Below are 25,045 nucleotides of genomic sequence, written 5' to 3' on the forward strand. Positions count from 1 at the left end.
AAAATCCCAGTCCAGGTTAGGCAGAGTCCCTCACTGACTCTCTTCAAGATTGTAGGTTTACCCGGGTATCACTTCTGTGTCACTGTTAGACAGAGGCACAGTATACTAACCTCGAAAAAGGGCATAGCAAAATTAATTTAAAATGGGTGGCGAAAGCCAAAAACACTCTGGCTAGGCTTATAAATGCCCTAGGGCAGGTAGCCTAGTATGAACCTATGAACCTATGAACATACTATGCATAAATATACAATATAATATAACAAAACCTTCTAAAACAACACTGATTAATCATTACATCAGTTCCTTTAGGAAACTTATCAATACAAACATAGATCTAAAATTTTGGTTTGACCTTTTAACCCCATTTACCATCACTAAGAACTTCCCTCTCAAAATATATAGGGAAACAATAACCTCCTGGGAACAAAATGGATTCTTAAGCTGGTAAATAAATTAAATGTTTTCAATATACATATGATAAAAACTGCTTACAATATTCCAACACAGGACTGGTTAACCTTACAAAGCATTCTAATGTACACTCAAGATTTACACAGATTAATTAAATATCCTCATTTAAAGATATTCCAAATCTAATAAGTTTTCTGTATGGATTTATATATAATAGTTGTGAAAAGAAAACGTCCACATCAAATCTATATAAAGAGTTAATAACATATAAAACAATTCCCAAACCATCATACTGACAGTTCTTAACAAAAGGTCAGTCATTGCCGTTAACAGAAGAAATTAAACCTTATATCTTACTATCAGTTAATTACACCTCTAACACACAGTACTGGAAATATTTATCTGGAAATACTTACATAGAGCATTTTAAACACCAGATAGAATGAAAAAGATCAGTACTACTACAAATGTTTTTTGCTGGAGGTGTGAAAAGTCAAATAAAGCAGACTGGATTAATATTTTTTTATGAATGTAATAAAATTAAATAATATTGCAATGGAATCAATAATTTTTTACAAGCTTTATTTAATGAAACCTTTACCTTAACTAAAGTGTTGATTATACTAAATGTAAATGAAGGTCCCTACCTGAATAAGATAGATATGTATTTGTTATGGACAATACTTGCTATATCTAGGAAATGCGTAACCAGAAGGTGGAATTCAAATACACCTCGAACTTGGAAGAATTCTACACTTTACTGAAGATAACTGCATCGATGGAAGCAAAAATCATAGAACTACGAATCTATCCCAGGCCATCGGTAAATAATCCTTGGAAGAAAGTTATATCTTTGTTGGACACTCTGCAATAATCAATATTGTATCTCTGATAACTGATCTGTCAATTCTATATTTAGTAACACACAGTGTATATAACTGAAAGTCAGGCTATTGTAAATATTGTATATAGTAGTTCAAAATTATATTTAAAAATATTATGTAAATATTATTTTAATTGAAAATAAAAAAAAATATTTGAGGAAAAAAACTTTTTATTGTTATCCTCACCCCTCTCCCAGGGGTTTGAGTGTCCAAATCTACCTCCAAAGTCAGTGTATAGGCACAGCTGTTGTTGTAGAAGAAATGGGCAGCTATGGACCTTCCCTACACCCTTCCTGCACATCCCTAGTTATTTTCCCTACTGTCTTTCCCTCTTTGTTCCCCCTTTTTCACCACTTTCCTATCAACCTTATTTTCTTTTCTTTTAAAGAAATTAGCTTGGGGATACGGGATAGTAAGCAATTTTAAGCAGCAGTAAGTAGGTCTAAGCTTGTTTGAGTGGGGGTAAGCAATGTGTACACAGGTTAAGCAATTTAGAAACTAACTGAGTATAAGAAACTGTAACCAAAAGTTAGCAGCGCTTACCTCCACGCAAACCCGCACAAACCCACTTACAACTGCTTTGAAGTGCCTTAATCATTCTGTATCCAATGGCCCATGTTCTGCCCAGCAACAAAATAAACAGCCTCTGCAAGGCTCAAAACCAGGATCTTGCACACCATAGACAAAGTGGTTTACCACTAAGACATGCCAGATATACAAAACCCTGATGATTTCAAAAACATATCATCCAGCCCAGTCATTAAACAGTACAGAAAATGCAGTCCACCATTTAGATGCATGTGTGTGTGTAAATATATTAATATCTAAACAGATACAACATATCTATATATATGTGTATATATATATATATATATATATATATATATATATATATATACACACATATATATATATATATATATATATATATATATATATATATATATATATATACACATATATATAAATATATATGAACATATATTCATGAGAATGCCTACATCAACACATATATATGTCTACACCTATATGTCTACATATACACAGCAAATTACATATATGTAAGCAGATATATATCTATGTAGGTATATATGGGCATAGTTATAAATATGTAAGCAGATATATATATATATATATATATATATATATATATATATATATCCATATATGTATATATGGACATATATGTGTAGATATCAATGGGAGATTAACTAAATCATGTATGTCCACATACACCATTAATAGGGTTGAGAGGCCCCAAACAATATATGTCTTGTACAAATAGGTATACTCACCCCCCCCCCACAGCCAAACACATCCACCCTGCAATACACTACCAAGTGTTGCAGATCCCATAACCAGGTCCTGACATGACACGGGCACAAGATGTTAACAGTACTACATCCCACCTGTATGATGTCAGGCTGGTATGGTAACATATCATGCAGTACAGTCTGGCTCCCATAGAAAATGTAAAATGTGGAAGCTATCAACATCCCCAGGATACATATACACAGACACATTTATGCAGATACAGATATACACACGCACACACACACATATATATATATATATATATATATATATATATATATATATATATTCATATATATAGATATGCATGTGACTCCACATGCATTCGCAGAGATATGTACAGTAAAATACTTATGTAGTAGGTGCACACAATATATAATAGCCACTATGCCTACAGTTACCCTAGCAACTGGATACTGGATGAGCCACCCATAAAAATGACATTCGGTGCCTGCAACATATACCTACAGAGAGTCCATAGGATAAAACACCACACACAGGTTTGCAGAAATGGACTACCTTTATTTGCGTACTATTACACATGTATATACCATGTCATATAGCTGTTCAGACACTGACATCTATATCAACAGAGTAATGCAACTGTGAAACAGTTATACGGATACAGTAGTCTGGAAAGGTCCACAACTGTTGCTGTCCAGGCCAAGCCCTCCAAAATCATACAATAGTGAAGACAGACTGGACCAGAGGATGCCACATAATCAACAGTAAGTGATGCAGGTTTATAGTCCAGCAGCCTCTATCTACACTCTGTACACAATCACTGGGTGGTAAAGACTTCGGTTGACCAAATGGGATATAACTGCTACATAACAAGGCATAACTAACACCATCATAGGCACACTGGCAAACATAATAGTCTGTATGGCAGGAGGTAGTAGGCCTGCAGTAACCCACTTTATGTAAGTAATGGCAAGATAGGTAAAGTGTATGGTACTGTCCATCCAGATACCTTAAGGCAGCTCACCCCTGATACCCCCACATTTTCTAACAGCCTAGGTTATGTATGGTGCATCCCCCCCAGACTCAATAATACAGGGCCATATACCACTGTTGCATACACTGGCCTCTGGAGTGCATATGGGCACACATGTATTGTGTAGGTGAAGCCCACACATATATGGCCAGTGTGGTATATGTATATGTGCCTATGTATCACTATCTGTATATGTGTAGACATATAATGCTCTGTATATGTATATATCTGGGTGTGTATATACATATCTATGTACATATACACACCCATCTATATATGTCGATATGTACATGTGTAATTATCTATATAGATGTCTGGATAATCATATGTACATATATATTCACCATATGTCCTGAACATGGGGTGTAGCCTGACCTCAGCCCCTACAGTCCCAACTTCATAGTGCAAGGGGATGTCAGGTATATTTAGCGGGTATATTAGTAGACTATTGCTACTGTAACAGGGATTGTCTTCACAGGCATGGTGCGTGTGGGAGGTCACATCTGCTTTTCACATGTGTGCCATTGGCTACAGACAGACATCCTAAGGATATCATAGTACTGTACCACTGCAAGCATGTAATGCTACTGTGGACTACAGCAGAGATATTGGCCGATAGATGTGGACATTCCGACACGCTCAGTACAGTCCAGAGGTATACACAGAACTCCTTAGTGCAGAACATGTGGACCAAGCCTGACAATATGGATGTTAACAGCCATGTAGATGGATATAACACATAATGACTGGTATACATTCACCCCCATAGGTTATACATTCACACACCCCTGGCTGTCCTGACACATAATAACTTCTGGTACAGAGGTGCCATGGCCACATACTACCCACTAGATATTCACATACATCTGTTCAGCATCCCAGCGCTCTTTCTGACACACATGACTGTTAAGGGATGCCCAGCAGCAGTACATCTGGCAAGTATCTGGACATGACATCTCACTGGGTAAGTACACTAAGCTGCTAGGCATGTAACAAAGCACTGTGGAGGCTACAGGCAGACTGGCTCAACACTGTCCTATATCTCCTATGGGGGAATGCACATAAACCAGCATATATAGCAAGCTTTACAGGCATGTCAGAGCACAGTGTAAGATGCACCTGTGTGAAAGTGCATAACCACAACCAATGTGAACACAGCCACAGCCATTTATGGTAAGCTAGCATAATATTACAGTATATGGACTATCTGTCCAACACCATCCTCATATGTGCCACTCACACACTAACTCTACTTATACTGGGCCATTACACAGTGTGGCCAGATGCCTGTCTGTGGTATAGGGCATGTGTGTGTATGGCCCTACAAACATGTAAGCCAAAATGGTAACATACAGTGGAGCAGCATTTAATATCAGATAGGACAGGACCTAGAATGATGACATCTACCATAGTCTGTACACAGGCCAAGGTACATATTAACAATACACACACTGTTGACATTCACCATAAGTACACAGACCTCAGTACTGTACAAACAACCACAGAATGTGTCCAGGTTATGTCATCAAATATAACCCCTACAGTACATAACATGTGTAGCAGTCTGATATCTCACTGGCTTGTTATCAGATATGATGATACTAATTATGGTGTAAAGCACATATGCACCTCTCAATGCATGACATATGTACAAAGGTTGACAGAGTTGTGGCTGGAAGCACATACACAGGGTCAATATTGGCATGTTGTTGTGATAACATCATGCATTTAATGTTGTAACAGGGTTTGTCGCAACATATGTCCTATGAGGGATATGAAGTCAGTAACTGTCACGGCTTTCACCATCTACAGACTGCCATCCTCACACTACCTTCTGCAGTTCACAGATACATGCTCTGTGGGTAACACATGAAACCAAAGGCAACACACACTGCCCAGTCTGCAGATGACTCTACAGATGAGGAGTCCTCATAAACATAGAAGTGACATGGCAGGTATTAATACATGTAGGATAGCCATATCTGCACACACCCTGTTAAACCAACATTACTTCGAATGCAGTATAGCAGCACTTACAGTCTGTAGTCAGGTCAGGCACATCCCCCTCCTGTGTGTTGGCCTGTTTCCACAGTGTATGTTGTCAGAGGTAAATCCCCAATCCATCTAAGATGATGTTTGCCAAACCACAGATCGAGTTCCTGCTCACAGTGAATGAAAAGGCCCAACACCAACATGATGTTCCTATATATTGGAGTGTGTTTCCATGCAATTGGCTATGGGAATGTTACCACAGCTGTTTCACATGCAATCAGCTAGGGGAGGGCTGCAATTCATGCAGAGGCCATCAGCTGATCATGAGCATTACCTGAAATACACATGCTGCTGCCTAAGCAAAGCAGGTGTAGGTCTCCACATCCACCAGTGAGGGAGTGAGAGAGGTGGACAAAGGCAAAGACAAGTCAGGGTGGGGTGGGAAAGTAATATTTAAGCATGTTTGTGTAACACACCTACCAGCACAGCATATCAAACCTCTGACGACTATGTAGTACTATCACAGTTCTATGCAGTTATTGGAGAAAACACATAGGTTAACTGCTGTGGATCCCTCAGATCATATATGTGATGGTGAGTGACATCTGCAACTGGGATATGGTAGCTATATGGGAGGTGAAGTACACGTGCCTGTCCGCATGAACAGATGCCAGCATCAACACAGCCACACTCTCACAGGGACGCACACACATTGACACACTTGGCACGGCCAGGATTACAACTCATCACTAGCGAGATTGCCACAACACATTACTGTGCAGGTATCACATGCACCACATGGGTCATACGGAGGTTATATGGGAAAAGGGTATGGGGAGGTGTCTGACATCAGACAGCATGCTTCAGTATGCCAATGGGGGTTGTAGTGAGTGTTGATGTGATCATACGCATCATACAACACACACACAAACACACAGGGTGCCAGTACTGACATGCATAGGTGCATTTCTGCATGGATGTGTGGTGGTCGACTGTGCCAGATGGCTATACAAGGCTTTGTGATGGGTATACCTTGGCATCAGGCTATATGACAATGGTCTGCATTGTGGCTCAGGGTTATAGTTTCTGCATTTGCCCACACAGGTGGGTATTGTATCCCCCATCCAGTCACCTGTGTGACTATTGTGTGTGGCCAGTGCTATGCATCGCTTGCCATGTATGTGTTCCTTAGTCCATGACATGGACAGTGTCTGGGATGTGCACACCTCCCACATGCATGTACAGCGACATGTGTAACTGTACCTGAGGTGTCTGGCCCATGTTGTGTACACAGATTATCATCAGATGTGCCTCTCTTGGCCACTTGTGGTGGGAACTGGTAATGGGCAGCAGGTTTACCTTGCACCTACATTGATAGCATGCTAATGGTGTTCTCTGGTGTGATTGGCATCTGTCCATACAGGGCATGTTTTCAAGCATGGTATGTCCTTTGTGGGATACGTGCTGGCACCACAGGTGTTGCAGGTGTCCAGTGCAGAACATGGGGAAGGTGCACCATCTACATGTATGCATCTATTGGACAGATGGACAGGGTGCCATGTCCTCTGTAGCCCACTGCAATTACTCCATAGTTAGTATCAGTGGCCAGTGTGCACTGTACTACCCACATATTGGCTGTTGCCTACTCATGTGTGTGTGTTTATGAGACATGGGTTGAAAGTGTGCTCTGGGTAAACTGGGGTTTCTAACTGTGATTGCCTGGCATTGATGTCACATGTATAGATATGGATTTGCACACCAGCCTCTCGGCTATTTCACATCTGTTATCCCTGTATGGTGGAAATTGTGATATATAGTAGGGCCACCATATAAGAAATTTGCAAAACCTGGTCCACATTGGGCATAGGTGTCACACACTCACACCCACCTCCACACAGGATACGAGTTACACATGAGCACACACACACACACACACACACACACACACACACACACACACACACACACACACAACACATGCGCACACAAAACAGAGATTACTGGAATACTCCTTCCCCAAAGGTGTATAACACATTAGATTACATTGGCAGGATTGCCAAAGTAGGGCATTTGAAATGTTTTGAGTGTGACTAGCCTAAAGTGCATTGCTCCCTACACAGACATTGAATCACACACAAAACAACCACAACCAACATGTGTGGGTACAGAGCCCCTAACAGTGTTCTATATCACACTACAGCATGGAGCTGTTATAGGACCCACCACAGGGATTCCTGGAGAACTACTTCCCCAAATGTGTATTTCACAATGAATGACATCAGCTGGATTGCCAAAGTAGGGCATTTGAAATGTACTGAGTGTGACTAGCCTAAAATGCATTGCTCCCTACACAGACATTGAAACACACACACAACATTCAGAACTGCCACGGGTGGGAAGAGAACTCTACCAGAGTTCTACATCACATAGCTATGGCACTTGCTATGGAGATTACTTGGCTACCACCTTCACAGAGGTGTACTTCTAGGTGGATGATATCAGCAGCCTTTCCAAAGTTGAGCATTTGAATTGTAGGGAGTGTGACTACCCTTAAAAGAATTGTTTTTTACACAGACAGTGTCAGACAGATACACAAACTTGCCAGGCATGGGATTAGAACACCTATTTAACTAATTTATCACACTACAGTAGTACAAAGTTACAGGACGTGCCACAGAAATCACTGGGCTGCAATTTTCAAAGAGGTGTATTTCTAGGTGGATGACATCAGCAGCCTTGCCAAAGTTGAGCATTTGAATTTTAGGGAGTGTAACTACCCTAAAAAGCATTGCTTTCTACGTAGACAGAGTCAGATAGACACACAATTACCAGATTTGGGATTAGAACATGTACCTACTTAATTTTTTTCACAGTACAGCAGTATGCAGTTACAGGATGTGCTACAGAAATTACTGGGCTACAATTTTCACAGAGGTGTATTTCTAGGTGGGTTGACATCAGCAGCCTTGCTAAAGTTGAACATTTGCATTGTAGGGAGTGTGACTACCCTAAAAAGCATTGCTTTCTATACAGACAGACACACACTTGCCAGGTCTGGGATTAAAACACCTACCTAACTAATTTATCACATTACAGCAGCACGCAGTTACAGGACACACTACAGAGGTCACTGGACTACAACCTTCACAGAGGTGTATTTCTAGGTGGATGACATCAGCAGCCTTGCCAAAGTTGAGCATTTGAATTGTGGGGAGTGTGACTACCCTAAAAAGCATTGCTCGCTACACAGACACACACACACACACACACACACACACACACACACACATGCACACTTGCCAGCTCTGGGATTAAAACACCTACCTAACTACGTTATCATACTACAGCAGTAGTGAGAGGTGTATTTCTAGGTGGATGACATCATCGGCCTTACCAAAGTAGTGCATTTCAATTGTAGGGAGTGTAACTACCCTAAAAAGCATTGCTCTCTACACAGACAGAAGCACACACACATTTGCCAAGTCTGAGATTAGAACTCCTACATAATTAGTTTATTACACTACAGCAGTACACAGTTATGGGATGCACCATGGAGGATGCTAGGCTACAGCTCTCCCAAAGGTGTATTTCACAGTGGATAACCTCAGCAGGCTTGTCATAGTGGGGCTATGGGGAGGGCAGTGTATGTGTATGTGTATGGGCCATAACCCATTCATCTAGAGGTTGATACACCCCATGCGGGCACACACAGGGTCATATTTCACGAGGTCCATGTATACAGATGCTAGATGACACCTTCCTTGTACAGTCATGTTGCACAGCTAGCACATGCACCACATAGTCTGTACTGCTGACAGATACCGGTGGCTAGTATCTACAGTGAGTGACATCTGAACCTCATGTGGTTGTGGTCCTTTAGCTGTGTGCTGGGTGGGACAGGCCTGGATGGCTCCTTGTCACAGTCACCCTCTTCCACACATCTATGTTTGTCTACCTTTGGCTTATTATAGTGTGTTGTCCTTAGATATATATCTGTATTCCTGTCCACTGTGTGAGCAAAGCATGTGTGGTGCATACTGAGGAGTGTCTGCACTAACATCTGTGACTGACGGTTATGTCTGGTCCACTTTTGTTTGCAGACAGGGCCTTCATGTGTTTAAGTATGTGAGCATGCCCAGTATGCCCGTCTGTATTGAATGTGTGGATCAAGTCCAGGTAGTCTGTATTGCAGTGCTGACCTATGTGTTGTACACCTACAGGTAGCATACCGTTTCTGCTGGGTGTCTGTTGATCACATGGCATTGACTGTTACTACATTTCTACATGGGATGGGGGTGCACACATGCCTATCTCTACATTTCTTCACAGGATTGGGGGGGCACACCTGACTGTTACTACATTTCTACATAGGATGGGGTGGGGCACACCTGACTTTTTCTACATTTCTACACAGGCTCTGGGGGGCAAACCTGACTGTTACTAACTTTCTACGTGGGATGGAGTGGGGCACACCTGCCTATTTCTACATGTCTACACATGATTGGGGGGCACACCTGCCTGTTAGTACATGTCTATGTAGGATGGGGGGGGGCACATCTGACACTTGTACATATTTGCTATGACTGTACTGGTATGTCAGGTACAACATTTCATTCTGTAGTCTTACCTATCATGCTGCCTAGAGGCATACCGGTGTACTACAGATCTTTTATTTACCTACATATTAGTTTCAGACTTCCGACCCTTCAGAACTGACATCCCATTGCCTGACCTGGTGTCATCTGTCTGTGTAGGCCTGGGGGGTAGGTTACCCATAGGCATCATTCAGAGGCCATTACACAGCCTTTGTTTGGGTTTGTCTACACCTGTCCTGCTGCCTGTGACTGTTGTTGGGTATGTGAACCCCCCCTGACTGGCATGTGTGAGTCCTTTACCTTGTGGGTGTCCCAGTATTGAGGGTGGTGCTGCAGGGCTGCCTATGTCAGATGCACATAGCACACTCCCTACACATGGTTGAGCACAGGTAGTGTAATGTTTGGCATCCTTTTACTGTATGTGAAAGTTGGAAAGAGTTGTCATTCCCTGGGTCCCTTCTGTGTCAGTGTGTGTGCTATGCGTTGCCTGTTTGCCAATGCCAGGGCATAATGGGCACACCTCCTTCTGCCTACTGGGGCAGGCTCATGTTGTTCCTCCTCTGAGTCACTCTAAACACAATCCAAAGATTGGTTAAAAAAAGGCCTGAGGAAGCCTTCGGGTGAAAGCGCTTGCCATGTTTTTGCTATAATAAACCTATTTGTTTTAACTGATCTTTGGATGAGAACTGATTAAAGCTCAGTTGTGTGGATTGTTCTGTTTCATGGAATGTTCGTACATTCAGCCTTAGTGCTAAAAGAGCAGGATATATTTTGGTGAAGTGAAAACTGTCTACTTACATCGACTATTCTACAACACTCAAGCGTGAGTCTTTGGGAGCATGTATGCACTCCTAACTATTTATGTTGACAGTAACCATTTGACTGACTGTAACTTTTATCAAGGAAAGGAATATATTCTGCCTTTTGTCTCTCCCGAGTGTTATATACATTTCAGTTTACTGTCCTATTTTCAAGGGAGAGCTGATTTCTAAGCAGCTATCATTATTTTTATACTAATAAATATATAGTCGTAGTAAGTTCAGAGCATACAAAAAAAGAGGAGTAGCAATCCTTTGGAATAGATCTCTACCACAACCTAGAATTATCAAGACTTATCAAGATGATAAAGGGATGTTTTGTCTGGTTGTGGTAGAAATAAACACAAAAGAATTCACATTGATCAATATATATTGGATGCTGGGCATAGGTATTAATACAATTAAACAGCATCTAAATCAGGTAGTGCTCCAATCAAAGGGTAATATCATCATCTTGGGAGATTTTAACTGTATTCTAAACCTAAAATGAATCCAGTACATGGGGAAAAAGGAAGATATCCTCTCAGGTCAAACAATGAATAAACTTTATTGGCTCATACCACTTAAAAAAAATATATGATTTTGCTGACTCCAAATTACTACAATATACATTTTTTTCTAATAGACACAATTCATATTCCAGGATAGACAGAATCTTACTCTTCAACCAAATAATTAATGACTTAACTAAATCTTAGATCATATCATGCCCGTTATCTGACCATAATGCAATAGTTTTTGATCTTTATGTTAATGATACATTTAATGTACAAATCAAAAGAATTCTTGCCTACCTTATACAATTAAAAGAGTTCAAAGAATTCTTAAATCAAGAAATTCACAACTTTATAACTACAAATTCTTCACCCAACATCTTAGACATATTTACATGGGATGCTTTAAAGGCATATCTATATGTGCAAATCAATAGATGGTACTACAATAAAAGAAGATCTTGGGATAAAGACTTAAAAGAAATACAAGAAAAATTAGATCAGATGCAAATTAATAATAAAGATATGCTCATCAAGAAGAATGTTAGGGACGAAGTAGACACATTGAACAATGAATATAGTCAAATATTACATCATAAGATGATGACTTGCTTAGAAACATATACATTTGTTGCATACTCATTGAACCCCAAACATCTAACAAAGCTTAAAAACAAGACACAAAAAAGATTGAATAAACATAACTATATCAAAGAGATATACTCACTGTTGAAAAAAAGAAAGTTTACAATTTACATGCTATAATAGATGAAATCAGAAATCACTTTCTTGAAATTAATCAAAATGTAATCAAAATTGAATGTAAAGAAAAAATAAAAGTATACTAATAAAAACATTAATAGAAAACTTAATAAACAACAAGAAGAAATTATAGATAAACAAATAACCTATTCAGAAATCCAAACTCAATTTAGTAAACTTAAATAAAATAAATCACCAGGTAACAATGGTATAATACCAGAATTATATAAAATAATGCCTAAAAGTGTTATAATCCTTCTACATAAAGTATAGTCTAAAGCCCAGAATGAATTTATAATTCCCCCATCATGGAAATATACATTTATATCACCTATATTAAAATCTAATAAAGACCCAATGCATTGTACTTCCTATAGGCCTATCTCTTTATCGAATGTGGATTATAAGATGTTTATGAACATTTATACAGAAAGGCTAAGAAAATTCTTATCACATCTAAGAGATGAAGATCGAACTGGTTTTATAGTCAACAGAAATATATTTGACAATATCAAAATAACTTTAGCATTAATTGATTACTCACAAAGAAAAAAAAAACTGACTTTAATAAGCCTGGACATTAATTCTGTATTTGATTTAGTAAACTAGGAATATTTGTTTATACTTCTTGAGTATATGAACTTCTCGGAAAATTTCATAGTTTTTTTTAAAGCAATTATGTATGGGAGCATTAGCATACATTAAAATTGGCTCTTTCATATCACCTAATATTCCTATATTAAAGGGAACAAAACAAGGTTGCTTGCTTTCCCCTTTACTATTTACCCAGATCATGGAACCTTGGGCAAATTAAATCAGAAAAAATAAAAACATAGAAGGATTGGAATTCAACACAGAAACACACTCCAAAATCCAGCTTTTTGCTAACGATGTACTTATAACTTCTAATGGGAGCAAGTCCTCTATTTCATCCTTATTCAATTCTATATAATATTTTCAAAATATATCTGGCTTATCTTTCAATGCGAATAAAATAAAAATCTTACCCATTTATTCTGGCAAAAATAAAATAATAGACATCAATAACAAATATAAACGCAATACTGAACAAATTACTTACCTAGGAATCATATTAGCCAAAGACATTAAGACCATAATACAACTAAACTATAATAAATGTTTTGAAAACATACAAGCACTTATAACGAGATGGAATACAATTTTCTTCACAATGGAAGAAAGATTAACTATAATTAAAATTATTACTTTTCCCCAAGATTCTCTACATTATCCAGTCTATCCTATTACTACCCACTAAAGCACTAACTAAAAAAATTAAACACAATGTTGTTAAAATTCTTTTGGAATTCCAAAAAAACAAGAATAGCCTTTAAATATCATTTAAACAGTTGGAACAAAGGAGGAATAGCATTCTCAGACCTAAATCTATATTCAGTTTCTTCCATAATCAAAACTATAAATCATCTTACACAGTCAAATGGAAATAATACTGGGAAACAATAAGCGAGGAATTAATTACCAAACCACAATCATGCTTAAGAGATATTTTAAATAGCCCTATGGTATGGACTCTAAAAGACTATTTTACCACTCATGTTATACCAAAACATTCAACAAATTACATTCTTAATATCTTATCAACTTTTAGAAACTTCATATTTAATCACCCCATTTATAAAGAATGGATTTTTTTGATATTCCCTATAGACTTTACCTAAGAAATATTGCTATCATCTGACTCAAATAAAAACATATTATACAAACAAAAAGAATTAAAATATTGGTTTCAGATGATCTCAGACAAAAGAATTAATAGTACGGATTTGATATCACAATAATTTGAATTAGAGAAAACCCTATGGATGGATATACAAACATTTAGACAATTTCTTATAAATGAATTCAATCTGGTATGCCTAGTAGATAGACAGGATTTACCTATTTAGATAAACTACTTGGAATCAACTTTATAACATAATTCCACTTATACAGGCAAAATATATTTTATATATATCTATATATATATATATATATATATATATATATATATATATATATATATATATATACATATATACATATATAAATATATATATATATACATATATATATATATATATATATATATATATATATATATATATATATATATACACACACAGGATTATTAGAGAAGAAATATACAGTTGCCCAGAAAACTTTTGGAACTATTATTATACTATTAATAATGAATCTCCCAAAAGGCAAGATGAAATGATCATTTTAGAGTCAGCAGGTAAAACAACTTCTTCTCTTAAATGGAGATTATACACTGGAAGTGTTTATAGATCATTCTATACACCTCAAATCATGAATAAAATAAAAATATATATGTAATAAATGCAAATCTGGGACAAACATAGATTGAGCACATATGTTCTTTGACTGTTCTGAACTGAAATTATATTGGGGAAAAATCAACAGTTTATTACAAGCTTTATTTACAGATAATTTTGTTATAACTAGATCTATGGTTCTTTTTAACACTTTTTACCTAGTTGTGTAAAAAAATCCCTTAATCTGGTTAATACTTGCTCTTGCTATAAAAGACATTATGAGAAACTGGATATCAGATTCCCCTCCAACTTTTACAGAATTCAAGAATGGTTTATCTGACTTATGTCACTTAAAAATTCTGACCATACAATTTCAAACAGCTAGACAAACACATGAGTATAATATGTGGGTGAATTTACAAAACTTGTTAAAAAAAGATTAAATCGTACCTTGAAATGTTATAATCATTCATTTTAATGAAAGCTTGTATATGGATGTCATTGTAAATACCTTAGTTATTTTATGTTTATTATTACATTATATGTTCTGTAAAGAATTCTTATTCAGTTTAATGAGGTTGTTCAACTTTATGTAAAACCAATAAAATCTGTTTTACGAAAATCTGTACTTTGCCAAAAGGTATATTTAGAGCGTATGTGTACACAACAGGATGGATTGCTTGACGAACTTTACAACTTTTTTAGTGCTTTTATATTTCAAGGTAACATAAATTTGCTAGGCTGGCAGTGGATACAAAGGTTGGTGCATTGCACAAAAAAAAGTAAAATGGCTCACTGATGTTACCCACAAATCACACTAAATGTGCAACAAAACCATCAAATATTGCAGCAGACTGTATTAAGATATTATGATCTGTAATATTCCCAAGCTATGTCCAAAGCAGTACTGAAACATAGTGATATATTCCTACAATAGTGTATAACATTGTTGTTCTCATATCAAATGTCTTTTGTGGTTCTGACCACTATCTGGAAAATACATGTAAATAAAAATAAAAATGAAACTAAAGAGAAATAAAATCAATCTTCCACATGTCAAGCAGCAGGACATCTAATCACTATACAGCACAATTATTGGCAGACATCTATTCCTTAGGCCACAGAATGCAAACTGCAGCAGCCCTCAAAGAGCCATTTAATGCTATACTTCTGAATCTGATGCTTAGTATGTGGTCACAAAAAAAGAAGACACAGGACATGAAAAATACTTTAAAGCACTTGCACAAAATGCATACTACCATATTTCAAAGACAAGGGATATAGCAGAACACTATTTCATAATTTGAGGATTCATGCCAGAGTGATCCAATAAGATACAATAAAGTATTACTTGACGGAAAGTACCATGATTAGTTGGAACAGAATAATCTGATTTGTAGGCAATGAAACAAACAAACAAATTAATTAATTAATTAATTAATTAACAATGACACTGTTAGCCACTTGGCTGCATAAACACTGGTTCATTGTGAATTGGCATACTGACTAATTTTGATGGGAATCCCCAGCCCCATGTCATGATGAGAAAAAGGGGTTTATGACAGTGATGGCCACCTACAAAAAAGTATAATGAGAGACAGAGTGAGAGAGAATGAGAGACTGGAGATGATCTGTGCATGTAGTTTTCACAAATAATCTTTTTTTGTAAAATCTCTTTATTTATTTATGAAAAAAGTCATGTTATGAACTGTTTTCAAGGCTGTCATTTGTGATGGTTTGATTTCCAAGGCTAGTTTTCTTGAAAAACAAATGTGGCAAAAAAGAATGGAAAATTACATGAAAAAATACAAATTGTAAAAACAAAAGTAGTAGATTAACAAGCTCCAAGTTAAATTAAATAATAAAGTCATAGCTAAATTAGTTTAAAGACAGTATTTGTAGTCTAGAAGACGACAGGTGGAGAGTGGTTTAATATAGGCATGTAAGGACTTTCTAGAGGTCCATAGCATTCATCCACAGATATCAGATCTACCAAAACATTTTCACATACACTAAAAAACAGCTCTGCCCACTATTTATTACTATCACTAGCAAGATAACTTCAAATTCAAATTAAACATTATAATCAAGGTGCAAATTTTATTTTCTCAGTCAAGAAATGCCCATGATAGTCAGTGGAAAGTATTGCAAGTAGCAAACTTTCCCTGCCATAGAATATTTTAGGTCTACTGTGTTACCTTGGAATGTAAAAGCAATAAAAACTTTGTAAAGTTCTGCAAGTAATCCATCATATTGTGTACATGTGCTCTAAATAGTGTATATGTTATAAAAAATAGTGCTGAACTTGTAAAACTAGCACTACTCCCTTGTGAAGAGGGATAAAGCCAGAACAACAGCCCAAATGCTTTGAGTTCAATATCAATGGTTCAGGAACATGAAGGCATATTTGAGAGGATGGCTGTACCCATCATAGGTGGGACAATGGGTGGTGGGTCTCAGCTAGATCATGTTACTCATCCTGGTCCAAGCATTTCAAGAGGGCTCTCTCTCTCTTTACCATTCTCACACTATGTGGCACATCAGGCAATGAGCACCCCTCAGCGCTCATTGTTTCTGTAACAGTTATGGGTTTTATGGGCTCAGGTTACTAGCCCAAGGCCCACCCCTCCTCAAAGGATGCACCACACATTCACAAGCACACATTCACACCTACGGCTAATTTAGAGTGTCCAATCCACCTACTGCATGTCTTTGGAATGTAAGAGGAAACCAAAGCACCCAGAGAAAACCCACACAAAATGCAGGGAGGACATACCAACTCCACACAAAAAGGCACATCAGCTGAGGATCGAACTTGAGAACCTCTTGCTGTGAGGCAACAATGCTAACCACTGCACCACTGTGCCACCCAATGCAAGAGGGCAGGTATGGTGTCAAAAGAATAGGAGTTGTTGTGGGAATGAGCATAACCACCCATGTGGGTAATAATAGCTTCTGCTGGCTGTTTGTCAACATGCATGTGGCCTGATAGAGGAGCATAGGCTGTCCATGGAGTGATGAAAGTGCCCTTCTCACCATCCAAGATGAAGGGCTAGGCCATCATACAAAATATTCTCATTGCTGGGATGTCAGCAGCAGCACCAAACTCCCCCAATCCTTGCTTGGATGACAATCCCTCCAGAGAGCTCTCTTCCTATCTGATTTGAGCAGATTCCCTCACCCCTAGGGCATGAAAGGGCCTGAATCTGAAAAGGGGTGGACTGAAGGTTGACAGACACTGGGGGTGGGGTGAGCACAGAAAAAAATGGAAACTATTGCAAAAACATTTTTCTTGCTGTAGAAACCTCTCTGCATCCAGTTTTAGGGGAACTCACTCCTACCCTATCTCTTGAACTTGGAGACAGTGTTCATTCTTAAAATTTCAAAAGAATTATCACACTTTTTGTGCTACCATCAGCATTATTCAACATTAGGAATTACACAATGAGCTTTTATAGGACACCACTATCCCTAATGTGAAACCAGGTGACAACTTGAAGGAAACTGAGAAAGGAATGCTTCAGAAAGCAGAAAACAAGCAAACAAGCTTTAAAAAGTCAGAGTAAACTGACATATTCTACAGTAACTTGGTCAATCACTTTACTCTCCATCTAATTCATTGTGAGCTAATTAATTGTCACATTAAGCTACATTATATCAGTTATAGATGATAACATTAATTGTTTATATTTCATGGACAACAGCTAAATATCTGAAGTTTTTTCAGTTAACAAAAGTTGGACCTTATTTCAGAATGTATATTTTACTGTGACTTTATACAACAATAGCTTGCTAAGCTGAAGGATATAAGCATACTGTATCTCATCTGAGAGTCGTATTGCTATCTGCTAGGAAGCATTTAATGGAATCAGGAAAACATTTTCTCCTTTTTGATGACAAACAGTATTTAACAATGGTGCATATGCTAGGCATTCATTTATACAAACATTTATTTTCATTTCTTGTCAAAGTTCTGTGAAACATGATTCCCACATTATCCTGTGTAGTATTTAAACTTGCAACATATTTATAATAATACCAACAATGTATTTCATTATGTTTGTTCAAATCATTACTTAAAGTTTATGAAATTATATCATGCAGCTGGAATGGATTTGGAAAAGAGAAAATATAAATTACTGTACAGTTTCCCCATAGCTGTCTCAAACACTGCTGAGTCAGTGTTATTGCTGTTCTCCATAATTGCTAGTAGCATTTTATTTCATTAAGAACTATTCGGTAAGGAAAATGATAAAATAAATATCAGAAATGACACTTCCTCGTATTAAAGTTGTTGAAACTCTAATTGCTTCTTGAATAGGTCTGATTAAATAAGTGCTGATGGGGATTTAGTTAAAAATAATTCAAAAGCTGATGCATTCAAGCTTGTAAGGAAACTGTCATGGGCATATTACTTGGAGCAAGTGTCTTCAGTGGCTTTATGGTTTTGCTTCCATTTTACTCCAATGGATTTCTTAAAGACTATAGCCAACTTCTGTTAATGGTGGTTTCACAAGAACAGAGAAGAAAGGAAGGGATTAATAATAAAAAAGAAACAATGAATACAAATAATAAGGAAAAAAATGTTCATTATCAGAGTTGTGAACAAATCTTAAGAGTAAAAAAAAAAGAAAAAAATAATAACACCTACGTAAAATTACGTCTAAAATAAAAGTTTTCATACATAGCTAGTTCTAACACAAAGATTTTTATAATTTTAATTTGCCGCAATACCTTATCTTCATGTTGGCATTCCCATTTTTCAGCATGCATGGCTAATATGTATACTTATTCAGTAAGCACTTAGTACCACACAGTTGTTCATTTTAAGTCAGTGCTGTTGTTGAGCAATCCAGTCTGATGAAGAACATCAATACATTTTAAGCATCTTACTGTATACCAACATTTTCATTATTATGGTGTTGGTGCCAAAAATAACTGAAGTAAATGGCAAATGACACAAACTGCTCATAGATATCTAAAAGTGCCATTTCCATGTATTTACATGCAAAGTTACTATTTCTTATGCATTATTAAATACTTATCTTGAGAGTTATGGCTATTCTGTATTTAGGCTAATGAATAAATGGTTTACATGGAAAGCAAATTGATTATATAAAATATCACTTGTTTATTGCAGAGTACTCATTTTTAAAATATATGACAGACTTCTAAAACTTGCTGATAATTTGAAACAATGCTACATTGAAATATATCACTAGATTATACAGTTGAGTGAATGGCTGCAGGTATGTGAAGCTAAATATCAAATATGAATCAACACTATAATAGTGTAGCTTTCTGAATATGAACAGGTAAATGACATTTTTCTGTCTGTAAAATGATTAATTTGATAAATAGCTCGAGTACTAATTGGAAAACAGCTGCTGATGGATAAAAAGACAGTGCTACATCAAGGTAAAGAATGCATGCATTAGCATTAAATACCTAGGAATAATTAAGAGTGAATCTCATTAATGTTCAGCAGTATTCACAATCAACTACGTTGCCTGTTTGCCTAACACAAATCAATGTGGTGCATAATGGATTTTAACGTCACAAATGACACACATTCATTATGTAGTCTTAATAAGAAAGAAATGAAGTCCAGGAATTATTCAGAATGAGAAAACAGACACAAAAAATAAATACATACATATATGCATACATACATAATACATACATACACACACACATATACATAAATAAATAAATAAATAATAGAAAACATAATGTAAAAGTAAAATATTAAAATATTAAGTAGCTGAAACCTGATTAAAAGAGACACACATAAATTCCTCCTAGCAATTCAGCAGACCCTTTTGAGGAGTAACAAATAATAAGAATGGTACAAAAGTCAAATGTAGCAGTGTTCCCCAAACAACCAATGTGGATAAATAACTAATTAAGAAAGCATCTGTGATATACTTCCTCATCAGACCCTACAGGTTTTAAGGTACATCAAAAAATGTGCGTACTTTCCCTGTAAAATCAAAAAATATCCCAATGAGTCAGAAAACGTAATCACCACTAGCAGAACATATGAAATGCAATGCAAGCATTCGCAATATGCCTTATAGTACTGACATTGCACTATGTCTGTCTGTAAGTCAGTCATCTGACTTTGATCATCTGAGTTTTCCTTCTCCCTCTAGACAGTTCATATGTTTGTCTGCTTAATTCAGCTGAAATAAAATGCAAAACGTCAGGCAGAATTTGCTAATGATTCCATGTCTGTAATATCACATCACTTTGACTGTCACATGTCAGAAGTATAAAGAGATAAGATCAGCTAGTGCTTGATATATCTCACTGACAGATTTTTTTTAATTATAACAAGTTTTCCTAGTTGAAGTTTACAACAATCTCATTCCTATTATAGATATATTCAAGAGGTTCAGCTTGTACTTCCAGCTTTGACATTAAAGGATAAACCTACTGCTGTAAATTGGATGCCTTGTTTAACTACAACAAAAAAGTGCTGAAAACAGTACATGAGATGATGGCAGAACTGCCAGGGGAAATCATAGGTTGCAAGTATTCCCATCAGAAAGTTTGGAACTTGCCATCAACCCCTTTTCAGTTAATATGTTAGAGAACAATGCATTACTAAGACAGGAAAAAATAGCTATTACAAATATACGAATGGAAAGTGCATTTCGATACAGAATAAATAGCACTGCTCACTGAGTGAAAAAGGTGAAATATATATACTGAGACAAGGCAATATCATTTATGCATTACTGAAGGGACAAAAAGTACACCATTTGCCAAACAAGAACAGATATTTTTAACAAGGTATGTTACACAGAATTACTGCATTAGACATAAAGTGGCATACTTAATATTGGGATTAGCAAATCATCAGAGATCATTGTACTGATTTAATATGTTTTGTTTCTTTATGATTTAATTCACTGTGATAAATGTATGCATTTTCTTCATCACTTAAAATAACCAGACTCTTAAACCTTTAGGAGGGAAATCAATTAAAGCTGCAGTTGACATTAGATTTTTTTTAACTGAGACATATTTATCATTTAGACAATAGAGATTTAGGCTCTTATTCATAGTCTAGGGCTTGCAATGACTTACTGTTATCTGCAAATAGTGGTGCTACATGGATATGCAAATAAGGTAAGTGAAAGCCATTTGTGATGAATACAGAAAGACACATTTTTTTTTTAAATACTCTTACTTCTCATAAAAGAGTAAATTGTATAAAGCTTGGCATTATGAAGTTGCGAATTACTTTACAAAAGCGTGAGAGTTCATGTTACATATTTTTTTCAAATATCATCAGTGCGCGTGGTTAAGCATAGTCACACATAAAACATTTAAGGAAAATTGCAGACTGTGCAGTAAAACTGACTTTTTTAAAAAGGAAATGGAGTTAATAATGTTTTATATAGGGGTAGCCTTCTGTGAACACCCTGATGGTTTCATTAAAGAATAGAAAGGTGGAAATAGGAAAGACTGAAGAAGTGAAGAGAAAAAAGAGGGGTAGCAGAAGTGAAACATCAAAAGGGTTTGTGCTGTAGGAGGTGGGAGTGGAAGGACACTATGTTTTTGTCAGCAGATTGATCTTATATTTTTTTCAAATTTTTTAATATGAGAGGATAGTGTGGATATAGGAGAAAGGAGAAAGGAAGAAGGCCTAAGGAAATGCCATCTCAAGTCGCAGTCCACAGACCCTCATACATATTAACTTCCAGATGGTATTACAGTGGAGGACCCTGATGTTGAGGGTGTAGAGGATTGTGTTGGTGCAATGGTTGGCGTATCTTCCGTATGCTGAAGAGAGGCTTTGACTGGCTGAATTTACCTGACCATTACTTCCTCTACCAAGCTTTTAAGCCCCCTTTTAGTGAGGCTAGCCAGGCTACCACATGATCAAGTGCCTGCACGTCTGGTGCCGCCAACCTGGCCCTGCAAGGTTGTCCATGGTAGGTCCGAGGGTGATCTGTCCAGAGCCAGGAAGGTACATGCCCAGTCTGCTACTGAGGGCTTTTTCAAGCTGTAGTAAAAGAAACATAAATGGAAGAGAAACAAAAAAAAAAGATAAATAAATGCATAATCAAAATAAAAAAAACTGAAAAAAAAGGTGGGGAGTGATAAAACAGAAAAAAACACAATAATTCCACACATGTTTACACACCACTTCATACACTATTGAAATATTGCAGCAATATCTTTATTGAGTTAAAACTTTTGTACGGGGGTTGCTTATGCATATAACGGGAGTAGTCATTTGGGAAGTGGTTTTGAGTAATACTTATGCATACTTCAGATGAATTTATATGGCAAATGCTTGTGAAGGAGAGTGTGTGACTCTTAAGATATATACATACAATATATTCAATACAACACTAAAAATACCCTTTGTAATTACTAGAAGCAATTAAAAACAATAATATTAACTTGAGCTGTAATGGTTTTAGTTGCATTTCTTTCATCTGGATAGCTATAAAAATAATTTTCTTATTACCGATGCGAAAAAAAAAATAGTTGTAAAAGGTGTATATCAGTTATACTCAACCTCTACTCATCACTCATTAGAACCATTATAGAATACAATGCCCCTTTTGGTATGTATCCACAAGACATCTACAACAACTGGAAAGGCCACAGAAATACCTCACAAAGAGGATTACTGGCCTCAAACAGATGCCCTACGCAGACCGTCTCAAAAAACTCCAGCTTTACTCTGTCGCATATCGCCTACTCAGAGGCGATCTCTGCTTAACATACAAAGCTATGTCAAACCCAGAGCTGTTGGACATGCTCCACTTAAAGAAATCTCAGTCCCTCTGAGCTACATGCTCAAGGGACCTAAACCTTGTCACCACAATAAACAGAACATGCTGGAGGGATAGATTCCTGTCCCAGAGAACTCCCATACTCTGGACCAGACTACCTATCTATATCAAACAGAGCTTCTCATTAGCACTCTTCAAGAAAAATCTTGATGATTGGATGGGAAATAGGAAATTCACCCTAGGGATCACCTCTGTGGCTCTGCTCGACAGGGGCACAGGAAAATAATTTTCTTGGGTGGAGAAAGCCAGGGTACCTTTTTGGCTAGACTTATATATGCCCTAGGGCCAATAGCCTAGTACCTACCTATGAACCTATACAAGCACATATTTCTCTTATTTCAATAACATAATGATTTAACATCCTTTTTTATGCTCCTTATACATATTACAAGCTAGTAAGGCTGAATTCTCTTGGATTTCGATTATACTTACCAGAATATTCATCTAGCTTGTCTACTCTTCACTGTTATTGCTGACAGTATTTCTTCTTCAGCTGTAATTACCTGTTATTTGCACTTAATACATACATACGTACATACAAAGACATACGCACTTATATTCCTGTCCAAGCAATAATTCCTTTTTCTGTTTCCTTTTTTATTTTCTCTTACTTATGCAAAGCTGTACAAATGTGCACAGTACTGTACAAATATCCCCTGTCATGCAAGATAAAAATAAGCATGAATGTGTGTGAACTGGTGTTTTCAAAATACTATACTGTGCATGTAACACTGTGTTCATGCATATCTTTACTCATAACCACAGAAATGTAGCAATAAGGATGTTTGCATTTCCTTTGCCATACAAATGTGTCTCATTTGATAAGTAATGTAGAAGCAAAACATTTCTCAGTAAAGTTTGTGCCAGTCATTCACTTGGCACAGCAACCCCCACCTCTAATCTCCACTAAAACTAGGATGTGGTGTCTCAGACATCAACCTAGTTCTACATGCAGGTAGAAATATAAAAAAAAAAAAACTGTGTTAAGCAACTGTATTACTGATATATTTCTATGGCCTACGCAAAACTGGCTTCATGTAATGCATGCAACTATTAAGTCATTTTATGTGATAGTAATAAATTGAAATGAGAAAATTTTAATTTTATTTTCATTATTTATAAATCTATTAACAAATACTCAAATACTTCTTGTAACACAGTTTATGACTTACATAGCTACATATACAGATTATTGTTTTAATAAACATGTCACATTTGTATATATTATGGAAATCTGTTAACACATTACTCATCCATCATTTTTTTTAAATGATGTATGTACGATTACAAACATGCTCATGATTTTCTCTGGATTTCACAATAGCATTACAAGTAATATTTTCAGATACATATGGAGGAATTTAATAAAGCCTACAAGGTCTTTTTTACCATGTAGGCATTGTGGCACACTGCTTACACAAAAGTAATCAGGTTTGTGATCCAGTAAGCACTGCTGAGCAGCCTGCACGAGTGTGTCAACACGGGAAGTTCTGTGGCATGTAAATCACCTCATAAAGAGGTGAATCTCATGCAAATGAGGCAAGCAGAGTGATCCAGCAAGCAGATAGGCAGCCCTGCAGACCCTGTGTTGGTGTCCATAGTGTACACGGAAAAATTCCATGTACAGGATTTCAGACAGACAACAGGGGTTGTAAAAACACA

This window comes from Protopterus annectens, chromosome 1.part1, assembly GCF_019279795.1.
Source record: "Protopterus annectens isolate FY-2018-M chromosome 1.part1, PAN1.0, whole genome shotgun sequence".
NCBI classification, from domain to species: Eukaryota; Metazoa; Chordata; order Ceratodontiformes; family Protopteridae; genus Protopterus; species Protopterus annectens.